The sequence below is a fragment of the Hibiscus syriacus genome, unplaced genomic scaffold (genome assembly GCF_006381635.1).
Source record: "Hibiscus syriacus cultivar Baekdansim isolate YM2019G1 unplaced genomic scaffold, ASM638163v2 tig00110059_pilon, whole genome shotgun sequence".
NCBI lineage: Eukaryota > Viridiplantae > Streptophyta > Magnoliopsida > Malvales > Malvaceae > Hibiscus > Hibiscus syriacus.
This window is the reverse complement of record NW_024062582.1, coordinates 348,825-361,350: the sequence shown is the minus strand read 5'-3', so window position 1 is coordinate 361,350 and position 12,526 is coordinate 348,825. Positions and strand designations below refer to the sequence as shown.

Genomic DNA, 12,526 nt, shown 5'->3' with positions numbered 1-12,526 from the left:
CAAATACCAAAGTATCTTCTTCACTGCAGCCAAATGCGATTCTCACAGAGCATGCATATATAGAATTGTCTTATTGACACTAAACGCAACATCGGGTCTTGTATGACAAACATACAGAAGAGCACCAACAATGCTACGATATTCTTGGGCATCTGTTAAGAGCTCACCAACTTCTTGAGTCAACTTTGGAGCACCTATCATTGGAGTGGTTGAAGGCTTAGCGTTCAACAAATTTGTCCTCTCCAAAAGCTCAACAATATATTTTCATTGAGAAATCACCAAGGAACCCTCATTGCATTTAACTTCAATACCTAAAAAATAGGACAACTTTCCTAGATCCTTCAAAGAGAAATCCTAATGCAAAGTTTGAATAACACATCAATATCACGAAGAGTTTCACATGTAATAATGATGTCATTGACATAAAAGAGTATATATGTATAGCAATCTCCAGTATTATTTACAAATAGAAAGACATCAGCTTGGGATTCAATGAAGCCTAACCAAATTAGGTTGGCTTTGAGCTTTTCATGCCAATTTCTTAGCCTTGTCAAAGGCCATACAGTGCCTTGCTAAGTTTGCACACAAGTAGACCACCATCAGCAGCATACTCCTCAAACCCAAACGGCTGCTACATAAACATATCCTCAGTCAGATCACCATTCAAAAATAGATTATTCACATCAACCTGCCTCAAGGGCCAATTCCTTACAACAGTAATAGAAAGAACTACATTTAACGTAGCAAATTTGACAACAGGAATGTATATTTCTTTAAAATCATAGCCGGGAACTTGTGAATATCCCTTGGCAACAAGGCGAGCTTTGTGTCGTTCAACAAAACCATCATGATTCTTTTTTACCTGAAAAAGCCACCTACAGCCAACAACCTCACATTCTTTAGGTAACTTGACAAGTGACCAGGTATTTTTTCGCTGTAACGCATCAAATTCGGCCTAAAAAGCTGTTCTCCAGCTGGAAGACTCAAGTACTTTATAAACATCATCTGGCACTTCATCAACAAGAGATCTAGTATAAGCCTTTGGCTTAAAAATTCCATATTTACTCCTAGTCATCATTGGGTGGTTGTTCATTGGCGTACCATACATATCACCTGCACCTGATGCAGAAGCATCATAAGAACGCAACCCCGAAAAAGCACTATAAAAGCTAGCAGCATCACCTTGCTCAGCATATGGAGCTACAACTGTTACTTCTTGTTCGAAACGTGGAGTACTATTTGTTACCTCTGGCATTCCAAGATTAGAACTATCACCAGATAGAAAAATAGGACTACCACTGCTACTGGCCATTATACCACGATCAGACTCTGTAGTACACCTTCCATAATGAAGCTTGCGCACATCAGTTACAATTTCTACTAACTCAAGTGAACTACATACAACAGGTTTAGTTGACAATTCAGTACGCTTTTCTGTAAAAGGAAATTGCATTTCATCAAACACAATATGTCTGGTTATATAAACTCGACCATCAGCTGCAAGACATTGGAACCCCTTGTGCTGCTTACTATACCCTAAAAAAGTACAAGGTTCGGATCGAAAATCCAATTTTTGCTTTAAATAGGGTCTCAAATGGGGAAAACAAAGGCAACCAAACACCTTCAACTGTCCATAATCAGGCTTCCTATGATATAGCTTCTCAAATGGGGAAACTCCTTACAAGACCCGTGTAGGAAGCATATTGATCAAATGTATTGCAGTAACCACAGCATAAGCCCAAAAAATAACTGGCATCGAAGCTTGAGCAAGCAGGATAAGAGCAAGCTCTATGACATGGCGATGCTTCCGTTCAACCACTCCATTTTGCTCAGAGGTATGAGGACATGTAAGACGATGTGCAATTCCTACTTTTAGTAAATAGCTCGACAATCTGCGATATTTACCTCCCAATCGCTTTAGACAACTTTTATAGGCAAATCAAATTGCACAATTATTTGTTAAAACATTGCAAAGGCAGTGACAGCTTGAGACTTATCATTTAACAAGTATAACCACGAATGACTGGTGCAAGCATCAACAAACTTAACATAGTACTTATAACCATTAGACACAACATGCAAGGGTCCCCAAAGATATGTAAACACTAACTAAAAAGGAGTATCATACACAGTTTAGGAGGTATGAAATGGTAACTTATGATTTTTCCTATATGGCAGGCAACACACGTTTTATTAATACTTGAAGGAAGAATTACATTCAATTCCTTACAAACTGTGACTAAGCTATCATGCGAGGGATGGCCCAAATGCAGATGCCACAAATCATACACAGATTTAGACAGTTGTATTGTATGAGCTTCTTCCCTGGAACAAGCTCCAACTGAGGAATCAACAACAAAGGAATATAAACCACCATCTTCTATTCCTCGAAGCAACACCACACCAGACTTTTTATCACGTACACAGCACTCATGCGTATGGAATTCAAAGAAAATGTTGTTATCCCTAGCAATATTTGACACCGAGAGTAGATTATTGGATATTCTTGGCACATGTAATAAACCGGTCAATATAAAAACACGAGAGGATGAATATAAAGAAGAATGACCAACAAATTCAATATCTAAAGCAACGTCATCACCAACAATTAATTTACCTGGATTATTAAAATCAACTGTCTGAGTGAGATTCATACCATCATACGTAACATGGTGTGTGGCACCCTAATCCACAACCCAGTGCTCACGAGCAAATTGTGGCTTAAAATGCATCAAAGGCTGAGATTCAGACTTCTGAGTAGTACCGCAGTCGCACCCACCATCCTTATAGTTACTAACAGAATAATAAACAGTACCAGACTCGTTCTTTGAATAAGAGTTACTATTAGTTGTTACTCCAGTAAAATCTTCATCAAACCGATTCCAACATTGATCAACCAGATGTTCGTTCTTCCCACATAACTGACACTACGACCGAGATCTACCTCGTACTCGACCAGCAGATTGTCCACGAGAATACACCTGATGAGAGGAAGCGCTGCACTCAAATTGATCTACAGATTTACTTGACACCTGCTCTTGAGCAACATGAGCACTCATGGGAAGCGATCCGAGCGGATCACAAAACCCTGCTACTTAAGTCTCAGCATCCAACAATATAGTATAGATGGCATCAAGAGACACCGACTCCCGTATAGTGTTATGACAACTACAAATGGCTAATACTCACGAGGCAACCCCTTTATAATACTAGCAACATGCACAGCCTGAGACACAACACTACCGCAAGATGCCAAGGCATCATAGACCTCCTTAACGCGTGTAAGATACACTCTCATTGACTCATCACCCTTCTTAAGAGATTGAAGCTTATAATGTAAACAAATAACAATAGTAGTAGACCTATTTGAGAAAAAATACAGCACAATATTCTAAATCGCGGATGCCGTCTTGGCACCCACAAATTGAGATAGAAGTTGCGGACTAATCGTTGAAAGTAACCAGGACGCGAGCGCATTGTCCTGAGCCACAAACTCCTTATACAAATCATTCGATACACCTTCACCAGAACCATCAAGCACTGTTAACGACGGAGCAGACATCGAACCTGTGAACAATCGTTCTAATTGATGGCTACGAACCGCGAGCAACACTTGTTGCTTCCACAACAGAAAATTTGGTTCATCAAGAATGACGTTAACCTTCTTATTAGAAAATGTCTTAGCAGTCCTCGAAACGGATTCCGTTAAAGAGGATGATCTATCAACGCTCAGCATGACGAGCCTTCAAGAAGTGAAAGCAAAACAACACCGCCCAGAATATTCAGCGAAAGATACCATGTTAAGATATTAGAAAATGAAGAAAATAAGTAAGATATTAATGTTCACTTTCCATATTGTTGAATACATTTTGATATTTCGATATAACAAATTAAGTTAAATGAATTTTAAGATTTTCCAAAAAGATTTTCTAAGTGTATTCGATATAATTATTCGAATATCAAAATATTATTCCAAATCTTTCAAATGTCATTTTTAATCCTTACTCAAGTGTAAAATTAAGTTTTAGTCTTAAAATAATTTCAAAACAATTTTACAAAATATTTCGAACCATTTCAAAGCCAAAATTTCCAGATTGCTCAGAGGGAACCGATTCCCCCCCCAAGGGGGTACCGATTCCCCCTGAATGGTTTGGCTCCGAGAATTCCAGTATGCTCGGAGGGAACCGATTCCCCCCAGGGGGTACCGATTCCCCCCACTGTTCAACGGTCGAAATATTTGAATTTTACACTTAGGGAACCGATTCCCCATTAGGGGTACCGATTCCCCCCACGCTCCAAGCAGAAATATTAATTGTTTTCACACTTAAACGGCTCCAAAAACTTCATTATTGATCCCCAATGTTCAGAAGTGATTCAAGGTGTATTTAAGCAAGCTTAGAAGCCATTAATCAATAACAAGAAACATCAAGCAACTAGAATCAATAGAGAATAAAAAAAGAAAGCATCAAACCTCAAGTTTGAGCATTTCAAGCCTATTTTTCATTCAATATTCATTTTGCTTTCAAGAACACTTATTGTGCTCAATTGTTTTCATTCTTGAGTGTTCTTTTCTTTGTTCTAGAATTGTGCAAACAATCTACCTTGTGAGGATTTCCTTGTAAGTTTACAAATTTGTATTGTTCTCTTTGGGAGAGAGTGTTATCAAGAATTTGGGGTATAATTCTTGAGGGTTTGTAAAAGTTACTCTTTGTCCTCAAAAGAAAGACAAATTAGTGAATTTGTGGAAAATCCTTAGTGTGGATAGCTAAGGTAGTGGACGTAGACTTTGGTTGAGAAAGTCGAACCACTCTAAATCGCTGTGCAAATTTCTTTCAATTTTCTACAAAAGTTTCCACCAAAATTTTAATTGCCAATTCACCCCCCTCTTGGCCATATTCGTCAATCGATTAACTCAACACATATACATTGACAAAGTTTATATACACACACCCCTAACAACCTTCTAACTGCACAGCTAGCTGCAACTGTAACAGCAGCTCTAATAGTCTTAACTGTATGACTGACTACTACTCTAACAGCTTGCAACAGTATACAACAACCTCACGCATACACTAGTCAAGCTATATACTCCAATAGAGGTCAATTATGTTCTCCGCAAAGTACATAAAGGAATTTATGACCATCACATGAGAGGGAGATCACCAACTCAAAGGTCCTTAAACAAGGTTTCTAGTAGCCCATTAATCACAAGGACGTGGTGGATATTGTAACCAAGTATGAATCTTGTTAGAAATATTCTCACCCCAAGATATAGCCTAAGTCCCTCCAAGCCATGTCCAGTCTTTAGCCTTTTGCCATGACATTTCCCAAAAAAATTGGAAAGGAAAAAGTTCATAATTGTAGTCATTGAATATTTCATCAAATGGATGGAAGTCGAGGCCTTAGCAACAATCAATGAAAAAGGGTGGGGAATTTTGTCTGAAAAACCATCATTTGTAGATTTGATTCTTGTAATGTCCTAATTATGGACAACGTGACTCACTTTTAGGACAAATTTAAAGAATTCTGCCATAATCTAAAAATTATCTCATCAAAGACTATCATTAAAACCCTACTTGCTTATGGTCAAGTATAAGCCACCAATAAGAAGTCTTAACGCCTGTAAGAAGAAAATGGGTAGGATTATAAACGAGTCAAGTAGAACACGAGTATTATTGAATTTGACTCGACTCAAAAGCTTTAAAATTAAGTTTGATTCAACTTAAAAACTCATAAGTTTAAAATTGTTAAGTTCAACTCAAACTCAAAATAAAGAATTAAAACTCAACTCGACTCGAAAAGTTCACAAGCTTACAATTTTCAAGCTCCACTCAAAATCGATAATTGAAGCTTGACTCGTACTTGAACATAAATCTTAAGTACATGAAAGTCATATATTATATATATTTTTTAAAAATAACATATAAATATTAATATTATTAATAATTTAATTTAAAATTTTAAAATTTTAAATATATTATTTTTTTAGTAGCTCACGAGTTTTTTAAGTCAAGTATAAATAGCTTGCTTCAGCTTGTTAAGAATTCAAGCACAGTTCGAGTTCAAATTAAGTCTATTTGATTCGAGTGTTGACCGAACTTTAACCGAATCGATCTTAAATAACTCACGATGTATCTCATCTCATTTATAGTCCTAAAAGTGGGTGACTACAGGGGAGCATGGCTGGAAGAACTACCCAGGATTCTTTGGGGACTCCATATGACTTCTTACACGGGCACAGAAGAAACCCTGTCTAATATATTGTTCAGTACTAAGGTCGTCATCCCATTAGAATTAGGAATCAATTCCTTTTGTACCTCACACTATGATCCAGATAGCAACGAGGAAATGCTTCAGATGGATATACGGGAAGATATCAGAGAGGATGAAAAAAAAATCAAGTTAGCAGAACAAAACAAACGAGTTACCATATACAACTCCAAGGTTCAAGTTAGCTAGGCTTTGTCGCTTTGATTGGGTGGGAGCCTTCGTGGTCAAGCCAGATAAAAGGATTTAATATGGATACTACTTTTAACGATTTCAAAATAAGTCATGAAACAATTTGGATCAAACTAAAAGACCACCATTCAATCGAACCAATTTGAGGCCAATGAGATGATTGAATCATGCTGAGATGGTCGAACATAGATCCAAGGGACTGACTTAATTGTGATGACTTGTATACTAGGGGATACCAATGCAAGAAATTATTCAAAATTATAGTTGAGATTAACGAAAGGTAGCAGATGAATAAGTCCTCACAAAAAAAAAAAAAAACTAAATCATTTGTCACTCTTCTTGCTTTGGCGCAAAGAAAGCTAAAGGAAGAATATAACCAACAAAACAAACCTTGCTGACAAATGTAGGAAGATATAGAAGAGATTTGAATTTAAAGCGAGCCCTCGTCAAGACCATGACTTAACATCAATGATAGTAATTCGGATTATATTGATTGTAATTGTACTTCAAAAAGAAAGCCCCTCATTCCATAGAGGTTAAAGAAAGATGTGAAAAGTTTTAGAGTGATAAGCTTCCAAATTGTTTGTTCCATTCTTCATACATACCCAATTCGTTCAGAGAGACCGATGGCCTTACCTCATGTAACGCATTCTCGAAATCCTACGTAAGAATATGATTTTCGAATGAGTCAGCTCTGCCGAAAAGTTTTACCTTGTAGATGTGTGCTTTCTAGAGCCATTACCTGAAGAATTACGGGTCGCATATCCTCTTTCTTAAGCTTTGTAATTTCTATGCCTTGTCTTAGAGCCTCTCTAAGAGGTCCCATTGATGCATCTTTCACTAAGTTTTTCATATCAGATCCCGAGTAGCCTGCGAAGAAAAGAAACCAAACAATGCAATCTCAAAGGATATCTAAGATAAAAACAAAGCAGTTTGACAGCCAAGAGAAGACATGAGCTAACCTTCAGTTAACCTGCATATGGCATCAATATCCTTTTCTGAGAGTTTGAATAGTCCATCCTTCTCCAACAGGTTACGTACGATCCAGGCTCTTGCTTCTTGGTTACCAGATAAAGTGAGTCAGAATCAAATTCTGACATAAATGGGTAGAATTAAGATTAGAAAAGAACTGTAAGTTGCACCTGATGAAGGAAGGGAAATGTAGAGTCTCTTGGCAAGTCTTCTCCTTGCAGCTTCATCTAGTTCTTGAGGTCTATTTGTTGCCCCTGAATTATACATATATGTAATGCAATTGCTCGACACGACTTACCAGTCCAAATCCAAAAATTGAAATGTCAAATGAATGTTCGAATTTCACTTCATTCTTATGAGATGCAGTCATAATCATCATACGCTTATTTTTTTTCTTTTCATTTTTCATCTTTCAAACATTTTATTAGCATGTCCATTTAATGAAACCATTTCCGGTTGACAACAAATGTATATGAATTCGTTAGCTACAACAATACCTATAAGAAGAATCTGCTCACTGCCACTATCAAAGCCTTCCATTTCAATGAGAAATTGTGTCTTGAGTCTTCTACTTGATTCATGCTCACCTTCTGACTTGCGCTGAAACCATGATAAGAGAACCTTTAAAGACACTTTACCGACTCGTAAAGTTTATTGTGATAAGACACTTTATAAAGATTTCGGTGATGTAAAGCTTAGTAAACTGCATATTGCCCGTCTTGTCATGATTGGTACATCTATAATAACATGGATGCAAAGCATATTCCCTAGTTCAAACAGAATTCAAGATAAAATAAAACCTAATAAATGATCTAAAGAAAAAGGGTCCTTTATTAATATAGTTTACATGTGAATATCCGGCAAAGCAAACAAATAAATAAATTCATAATCCAGTTTGACCATATCTCCAATTATCTCAGCATTACTGTAAAGTAGTCAAAGGTAACCTGACACCAATTCACTAGCTTTTCACCCTCTCCAATCTATATTCATCAATTGCCATTTTATCCGTTAAGGTTTATTCAATTTGAACTACGTCAGAGAATAGAAGTAAAGAATAACCTCTGGAAAAATGTTAGGAGCAACTCAAGAAATTTCAATTTAAGGCCTAAACAAGTTTGACCAGCCTTCCAGCATTTCAAAAACACATGGATAGTATCATTAAAGACAAACAGAGATCACAAACATACCCATTTGCTTGTCAATGAACTAGCAGATATGTAGAAAAAGGTGGCTTTTGCTTCACCAGCTATAGCTTTTCCAATCATTGTTTTGCCTGTACCCTGTAGTATAATAGGTGCCGACAGAGAAGTCACAAACCCATGATATAAACATCTACTGCATAGAGAATCTTTCTTTTCTTTTCTTTTCTTTTTTGGAGGAAAACAGGCCTCATTAAAAACCCCTCCTAATCAACACTAGGTGTTGAGCCTACAAGGGGAAAAGAGTGTCCAACTGCATAGATCAAATAAACCTTACATCGTTTGCCACCTACGAAGAGATAATCTCGGGACAAACCAAGTCAAAAAATAGTGAAGACAAGGATATACAAGCCCATTTGGCCAAAGTATATGCTACAGAATTACAAGATACTTACTGGGGGACCAAAGAGAAGAAGACCTCTTCCAGGAGAGCGACAGCCTTTAAATATGTCAGGGCGTAATAATGGCCATACGACCATCTCTGTCACAACTTTTTTAGCATGCTCCAAGCCAGCTGCAACATTTTAGGAGGAAAAAATTGGTTTTAGATAGCATAGAGATGAACAAAGATGAAACCTAGAAGTAAGTTTTACGTATAGTATAATACCAATATCTTCCCATCGAACATTTGGATCTCGATCCATGATTTCATTGCTGACATGCTCAATAAGGCGAGGTTCCAAATTCCTTAATTTTTCCGGAAGTTCACCATCAGGACCACAAAGAAGTTCCAAACTGGATGCAAAACCATTAAAAACAAGTGAAGACACAAAGGCAGACATAAGACATCCCAATCATGCTATTCAATATAACACTTGAAAAGTGAAAACTGATCTTTGTTATATGAGAAAAAAAAGTAATTCTTAAGATCAGTTTAAAATGTCTATGACAGCATTAAATGGTTGAATCTCCTTCCAGACCAGATATTGAAATTTCAATATTTAATCCATGATCATAGGTGCATTGTCAACGTACAAGGATATAATTTAAATTGATTTTTTTCTTTGAAGAATTAAAATCACTCACCATGTCCTTGTTGATTCATCTAATGAATCATCACTCCTTCCACCAATTCGTGATGTCACATTTCCAACACTGACACCATTATATTTTATAGGGGGAACAAAATTACCACGAACTCCACGTCATGAAACACCATAGGATTTTGTACCATAACCTCCAGAACCGAAATTGGTATCGTTGTGAGGGGAAACTGAAGCAGCACTTGGAGAAGCAGCCAGCCCTCGTTTTTGTCTCACATCCATTACCTATAATGAATGGATTAATAGTGGTATGAATGAAAATAATATAAGAACATGTAAAGCGAATTTGACTTTCAAATGCTTCAGAGAAAGTATTGGAACAAATGGCAGTTTACGTGCCAAAGCTCCAATGTTTTGTATTATACCAGTTTTGCTCTGGTTGTTACAAATGCATTCCCCGAAACATCAGCTTTAGCTTCTCCGTTGCTTGATGGTGACCTTGCACTGTTGTTTCCAGGGCTACTAATTTCTCTGTATGCACGCTTTGTCCCAAAGCCATTTCCATGTCCTCTTTCTTCCTCTTCAATTTTGGAAAATTTTGAACCACTATGTCCCCTAGGGAAGTTCTGATAAGAGTGGTCCTTTTCAACTATAAAACAATCTTTGGAACTAAAGTTTTTGGAGTCCAAAGAACTTCTATATGAGCAATTATTTGCTCCTGTAATTTTGTTTCCATACAAAGATGTCAATTTTGCCTGTGCCATAGCTTTAGACGGCTTGCTAATGAACTTATCTTGTCTGTCTTGTTGTCCTCCCTGAGAAACAGTCAGAGCTCAGGTTATTAAAAAAATGTATTTTATGGTATTTGTTTCAGAAGGGAACTCCTAATGATAAGAAGACATCATGAATTTCCATCTAGAATAAGAATTGCAAGTAAATGATATACTAATACATTTTCATACCAATTCAGTTAGAGCTTTTCCCCTTTGACTGCTGAAGCAGCGAACAGAAGTACTTTGATTGCTTGACTTTATCAAAGTCAATACTTCCTTTCATGCCAAAAATACAACCAGGAGCTATTCTTGCTTGTTCAAATGCTCGGCTGAAAGCATGAGATTCTTAATACACTTAATCAACAACAAAGATCAATATCTAAATACTTGACAGTAACATTAAATCTGAAAAAAAAAGTGCTATAAAAAACAAAGTGAAGCTTTGTAGCTATAACTTCAAGTCTCATTGGATCTAAAATAGCATATCTAATAGCCAAAATTATCCAAGAAAAATAGAATTCAACATACAGAATCGAACAAAAAATAGGTTTAGAAACCTAAAATTTAGTTCATGATATAGATATATACCGATCAGATTCTTGAACGAGGGCACGGCGAGCAGTGACGAGCTTGGAATCAGCATCACTGCGAATAGGATGAATGAAGGCCTCATCAAGTTCAGAGTGAGAGTGAGAATCGAGAAAGCCGAGAAGACGAAGTGAGAGAAGATGAGCTGGCGCGAATTCCCGCTTATTGAGACAGAGCTCGGCACCGAAGAGGAGCGATTGAAGCCGCTTTAAGTTCTGATCCACTTCTTTTCTCCAGCAAATTTTTTCTTTGGGTTTCGATTCTTCCATCGCTTTTTCACCCTTATTTTCTTCTTTTTGGTAGCATTGAAGAAGAAGACGGAGAAGGGAACTAATTTGGGTTTTGATTTTCTAACTTTCCCGCCAGTTTCTAGCTTTGCCTCGCTTTAAATTGAGAGTAAGATAACCAATGGTTTTTGGCCATTAGCTATTAGTACGAGTAAACATGACGATTCAGTGGTTCAGTCGGTTCCTTTAAGGTAAATTATATGTTTGGTACCTAAACTATTACTATTATCCTGTTTCATTACCTAACCTTTCATTTTCTTTAAAATCATACCTAATATTTACTTTTTATTTCGTTTTGATACATCATCATTAAAAGCTTAGCGGGGAATTCTTTTGTGGGTAAATTATATCATTAATCACTCAATTATCTTCTCACTCATATTTTGGTCACTAACGTTTTCTTTAATTTAATTACTTAACTTTAAAATTGCTCCTAATTTAATTACTCTAACTTTCAATTTATTTCTTTTATTTTAATTATATATTAATAAAATAATAATAAAAAAAATTTGTCACAAAAAACATTAATAAAATAAATTAGAGTGGTCAAAACATGAGCAATTTGAAAGTTGAGTAGTTAAATTAGAAATATTTAAAATTTTGTGACCAAATTATGAGTCAGGAGATAGTTAAGTGATGAATAATATAATTTATCCATAAAATATGTCACATGCAACAGTTCCATTAAGTTTTTAACGGTGAAGTACCAAAATGAAACAAAAATTAAATATTACGCTTGATTTTAAAATAAATGAAAGTTTAGGTACCAAAATGGGATAAAAATAATAATTTATGTACTAAACATGTAATTTACTTTTTTTCTTGTAAACTATGTATTTTATCAATTATCTATTTTGTTCTATTTTAATCACTTAACTATTGTTTTTAAATTATATTATATATAACATTATATTCTGAAAATATAATGTTATTCGTTTAAACTCGATTTATTCATACCTTTAATTGTTGATGATTTTGAACGGTCCCTTCCACCATAGATTTCACTTGGTCTTCATCAATAGCAAAAAAGTGTGGATGTAGCCACACTTTTGGCATTGGGAATCGATTGACGCTTCTACTTTTTTTATTTTATCATTGTACTCCGGTTTGAAAAAAGATTTCGATGCATGGAACAAAAACAAGGGTAAAGTATAGTAATGGTCATTAAACTTTTCTAAAACTTTCAGTTAGGTTTCCCAACTTTTAAAACTTATAATATAATCCTCCAACATTTAGTCTATTTGCAATATGGTCCCCGACCG

The 12,526-nt window shown here is 36.0% G+C and overlaps 1 pseudogene; it reads right to left on the bottom strand.

The window, feature by feature from the left end:
* Positions 1 to 7,017: 7,017 nt before the first annotated feature.
* Positions 7,018 to 11,246, bottom strand: LOC120214349 (annotated as a pseudogene).
* Between the last annotated feature and the right edge of the window lie 1,280 nt (positions 11,247 to 12,526).